Source organism: Lemur catta, chromosome 26 (assembly GCF_020740605.2).
Source record: "Lemur catta isolate mLemCat1 chromosome 26, mLemCat1.pri, whole genome shotgun sequence".
In the NCBI taxonomy this organism is placed as follows: Eukaryota; Metazoa; Chordata; class Mammalia; order Primates; family Lemuridae; genus Lemur; species Lemur catta.
The window spans coordinates 4949946-4955980 of NC_059153.1; positions in this window are offsets into that span (position 1 = coordinate 4949946).

The window sequence follows — 6035 nt, forward strand, 5'->3', positions numbered from 1 at the left end:
TGTTAATCTGCCTTCCCTCTCCCTGCACCAGTGAAATTCGAGAGTCATCTGTCACGGTCCCCCTTCCTTACTCCCACAGTGAATCACAAGTCCCCAGACCCCCTGCCATTCCCACTTCAGTGCCTTGGTTTCTGCCACCACCACTTCTGACTTGGGTTCAGGCATCTGGTCACCTTTCTCCAGAGAATCCACACTGAAGAAATATAATGTGTCTCTTCTGAGTGTGGATATCGTTATTGTGAGCTCCTCATATATCCTTAGAAAAAGTTCCAAATCTTTAGTTTATACTGCAAGGTATTTCCAGGTCTGGGCACTGCTTAATTTCATACTAATCCCTTCTCTCCATACCCTAATTCTTTTTTTTTTTTCAGTTTTATTATTTTCTTTTATCTTAAAAGAGAGATTATTATAGCAAATCAGCAAACCCCATTACTTATTGTCTAACTTTAACAATTATCAATATTTTACCAGTCTTAGGAAAAAAGAATTTTAATACTAGGGAGAGTTATAATAATTAGAATCGTCACAGTGAAAATATGACAAGCTGATCTGAAAAATTATACAGGAGAAAACGAAAAGAATGGAAGTCAATCACTAAAACGTTTTCCTCTGGCCCGGCACTCAATTTGGTTCAATACTCTAGAAGTAATTCCTAAACATTTCTAGAACTGTCTAGCCACTTCTCTCCATTTCTCAGCACCAGCATTCTAGACCAAACTGTCATCTCCTCTCAACCAGTTTGCTGAAACTGCCTCCTTAACCGCTTGAATAGCTGTGCTCTCTTCACCTCCTACACACAGCTCAGAGAATCATCTTTTTGTCTATTCCTTTGACAATACTCTTAATTCATGTAGCTTTAGAGCAGGGCAGCATCTCTCTCACCATTCTTCACTTTCAAAACTTAACTTTGTCTAAAAACCAATGGCTTAGACTTTAAATCACCTTTGTCAAAAGTTGAAAATTATTTTTTCACCGTGTAAGGGCCAATGCCAAAGATTCCCTCATGGTATGTATCAGGTAGATAGTACAAACTGAACTCAGAAAAGATTTTAGAATGTATGTTCTTAATTGATTATTATCAAACCTATAGAATTATAGTACCTCTGCTCCATTTACATGAGAGGTCCAGCTAATTTATTATCATTTAAGTACTACTTATTCATTTTCTAGATCATCCAGGGCCCTGATATTTATTATTATTCTACTTTTTGTTTCCTGAAGTTAACTATAGACTTGCTTATTCATTCCTTCAGAAAGCAGAAAAAGGTTTTAAAAATGTTTGCCTAATGACATAATGCATGTGGCTAAACTTATCCAGCAAGATCTCTTTCATCCTGCTATTCAAATAACGCTGGGACTGAACACATAGCTAGAACACAGCTACCAGATTTCCCTGACTTGAGATTTAAGTTTTTAGCAAAGGAATGGAGCAGAAGTGACATACGACTTCCAGAACTGGTTCCTAAAACCCTCCCATGAATGTTCTTTAATGTTCTTCACAGGTTCTAAATGACAAGGATGGCAATTTCTGGGGGCATCTCGTAGGTATCATGTTGAAGATCACAGAGCCAATGTCAGCCTGGGTCCCGGATAGACTTCACCCAGCAGAGCTGCTGCTAATGTATATATAACTCCTGCTCTGGACCAAGGAAATAAACTTTTTGTTCTTTAAGGACCTGAATTTTGAAGATTCTATTTGTTTCTGTAATTTAGCTTACCTTATCTAAAACAAAGTATGTTTTAAGAAAATTCTTAAAATCAAAAGTCTGCTACAAATAGAAGTTATCATTATAACTTAAAGCTTAAGAATAAAAATTAAGATTAATGAATGAATGGAAATATGTTATTTGGATTATGGCCATACTTTCTTTTTCCATGTTATGCCAGTATTCATTAGTGTAGTAATTACTGAGAATGAGCTATATTGGAGAATGACCCAACTCCTATGAGACTTGTTCTTATGTTCTGTATGGTTAAATAAATAAAATAACCAGTTTAGCATTCTCACTTTCTCCCGCTGCCCCGATTTCTAGTCAATAGGGGAAACATTTTTTGAAGTTCTGGAAGCGATGACAATACCACTGCAAAGGGCACACACGTTTCTCTTTAAAGCTCTCTCGTTTTTAATGCTTTTCGGTTTCATTTATTATATCCTTGGGGGGGAAAAGCCTCAATTAGCAGCTTATTTGTGAACAACACCTCTTTTTCACAACTGCTTGTTTGTTTAGCAAGGAAAGAGTGTCATCAACTTAAGAGTGAAAGGTGTTTTTCAAGGTGGAAGCTGGGTGGGTTGGCAAAGAACATAGTAATACAAAACAAAACAAAGTACTCCTGCAGCTTAAGTGTGAAGAATGGTGTCATTAGTTTTGCAACGTTTATTCCGTAAAGTGTGTGTGTGTGTGTGTGTGTGTGTGTGTGTGTGTGTGTATTAGGCCAGGCACTCTGAGACTGTAATGTAGAAAAAAATAGCATCCCCACTTTTATAGGATTGACTTTTGAGTGGGGCAAATAGACATTAAATCAATTATTCATGAGAAATTTAAGTAATATACATGAAGAATGTAGAGAACTATGAGAATGTATAATATTTTTCTTGGTAGAGTAGGCACAGAAGGTTTTTCTGAGAAAGGATGAGTACAGTGAGATGCAGAGGATGAGTAGGAATTAGCTAGATGAAAGAGAAGGACAGGAAAAAGAATTTGGAACGTGACAAATTCAAGGAACTCAAAGGTGCCAGTGTGGTTAGCAAATGAGTCTGGGGCAGTAGACAGCAGAGGGTCTCACGAGGCACGTGAAATTGCACACAGAACAGCACAGAAACACACTGAGGATTTGGGAACGGATGTGACATTTCTGTGTGATGAAGTTCATTCTGGCTGCCTCGTGGAACATGAATTTTCACAATCTACAGTGATCAGCTTAAAGGCAAGGTGAGAGAAAATGATAGCTTGAATTTAGATAGCTTGAAAATAAGTATAAATGAATATTTAAAATATACCTGGAAAATTCATATTAAAATAAAAAACATTGATAATGGAGGCCCTCTGTGTTAATATAAATGAGATAAAACTGTGGACCGCTTATATTTAGCATGAGACGGTTTTCTTTTTCTTTTTTTTGTTTTTTGTTTTTAAACTCTGCCCGGAAAATATAAGACTGTAAATCAATAACTAACTTTACTGCTTGCTTCAGAAAATTCCTTCAGGCCAAGTTATTAGAGACAGTCACCTGTCACTGGGTCAAATAGCTGTTTAGCTATCGAGACTTACTTCACTGTATCCACCAACTTTAAACTATTATATCATGAACTTTGCCCAATTTTCAATCAATTCCCCTTCCTGGAAGACCTCTTGAGCCCACTTGAAACCAGATTTTAAATTCTATAAATATCTCACCCTTGACTTCCTTCTGATACACCAAAACTCTATTAAGATGGTATTCTGCTGGAAGGGGTTTGTAAAGCTTTATTAACGGGTTGTCTAAAAATACTGTGAGTTCAACAATGTAAACACAACAAGTTCGCAAATACTGACATAGTAATTGCACAATATATGCAATTATTATCATGCAGCATTAAATTATGCTGTAAGAAAGTATTGGCATAGAATATGTCAGAATATGTTAACTAAAAATCAAAGTTGTTAAAAAGTTCACATATTTCAACCCCAGTTTTGTGTTTGGTTGTACAGATAGATATTAAATTCTCTAAGTAAAACTTTCTAAATGTTAACTGTGATTATCTATGGAGGCAGAAATATGAATGAATATTTTCCAGATTTTTTAAAATTTTCCTTCACTGAATATGTTCTACTTGTAAAATAAAGTAAGGAGTGCTATAAAAAAAATACAACCTTTTTTTTTTTTTTTTTTGAGATAGGGTCTCCCTCTCTCACCCAGGCTAAAGTACAGTGACATCATTGTAGCTCACAGAAACCTCAAACTCCTGGGCTCAAGCCATCCTCCTGCCCCAGCCTCCCGAGTAGCTGGGACTACAGGCACACACCACCACACCCAGCTAACTTTTCAATTTTTTTGTAGAGGCGGGGTCTTGCTCTTGCTCAGGCTGGTCTCAAACTCCTGGCCTCAAGCAATCCTCCAGCCTTGGCCTCCTAAAGTGCTAGGATTATAGGCGTGAGCCACCGTGCCAGGCCATGGAGATACAGTGTTTGAATTTACATATATTTGTGTATTGCAATGTGGATTCCAGAATCAAAAAGAAGTCCAGAAATTGTGAGATCTGTGATTTCTTCCTGGAGAGTTCCTCGTGTGGTGATGGGAACATAGAGTTGCAAAGAGTAATTATTATTTGGCATAGTTTCTTACTTCTTTATTCTTATCTTCTGGGGTATTCACAGAAGCATCACATTTAAGCTGGACAGAGAAATCTATTCCAGCTACCCAGTGGTTGACACATTCAGTTGGAGTATTGCATGCGTGACCACAACATAACTATTCCTGGGATACAAGTAGAAGTAACATCGGCACCAGCAAGTATTTCTTGAAACAAGGGATGGTTGTAAGTTTTGGTAGGTCCTTACTATTAACAGTTTAAACATCTACTTAATTAACTTGCTCCAGGTGGCCAGCTAAATCAAATGATTCAGTAAAATGACTAAAACAAGTAAAACACAAGATCTTAAATTACTTAGTGGGTGGACCATATCCAAATAGGCAGATAATCTGCAAATCTTCACTTCATTTGGTGCTTCATAGGCTTATCTGAAAACTTTACAGGCCAAGTGAGCAGCAGTTTCTTCATTCTATAATTAAAAGGGTATGGAAGGAACCAGGCTAGTAAAATTAGAATTTAACTTTGTGGGTCACAACCTCTTTGAGAATGGTACTTAAGTTACATCTCACTCTCTGCCCTTTCACCCCCTGCCATGTGATGACGCAGCAAGAAGGTCCCTGTCACTTGCCAGTGGCTTGTTATTGGCCTTCCAAGCCTCCAGAATTATAAGCCAATAAATGTATGTTCATTATGGATTACCCCTTCTGTGGTATTTTGTCACGGCAGCATCCAATAGACCAAGACATTAGGAAAATAGAAGGAAGTTAAGTGTGATGATGTGATTAAAAATGCCCACTTGAAGTCCACTGGGTGTTTAACACACTAACAGCCCCTAAGAATATATTGTGCTTAACCCCAGGTTTTCAAGCACCAGAAATGAACTAAGGGCATTGAAGCAATCCCTTCTTGTGGGAAGTGTCCAAAAATATTTGCAAGACACATTTAATTACTGACAGCTTTTAAAAAAGTGAACTGAGACACAGCTAAAGTTTTTCACGAGTGTCATGTGGCTAAAGGAATCATTGGTAGAAGTGAGAAGTTACGATTCACTCTGCTTTCAACGTTGACCGTTAACATGAACCGATATTGCTTCCCAACATGTTCATATAGGACGAATCCTGATGGTTTCTTGAGCAGCTGGAGAGTAAGTTCAGCATACAGTCCAAGTTCTTCTTTGTCTTGATGTTTCTTATTTTATAGCCAGAGTAATGACAAGCCAAACCTGCAGGTAACAGGCCTGCTTCCTGTGTCCACTGGCAGGGTCTGCCTGGCCGGCAGGTTGGCCTCTCTGTTCTGAGAAAGACGGGCAAATCAAGACCTCCTATGTTCTAGGAAAGAAAAATGTTGGTGCCTGGCCCACAGGCCCTAATTCAGAAAAGATCTGAGTCATGATGGATATATTTTTAAAAATTTATGCCAGCATTGAAGACATCTAATTCAAAACTGTATAAAAAAAGGCACAAAAGCAAACGACATATTTTATAACATAAAATTTGTTACCTTGAACACATTACATATCTGTTGCTTTCCTTGTTCAAGGGAAAAGCTTATTAGCCAAAATCATGACAAAGAAAAGGAACTGACATGATTTAATGAGCTTATTGGTGGTTTTCATTTTAGATGATATTTTTTCCAAGAGTTATGAAAAATGTAAGAAGATATACAGAGCTTTAGGTAGAAGTATTTCTATTAAATCAAATGACTATGTTTTATGATTCCAAATATAAACATCTTAATCACTGCA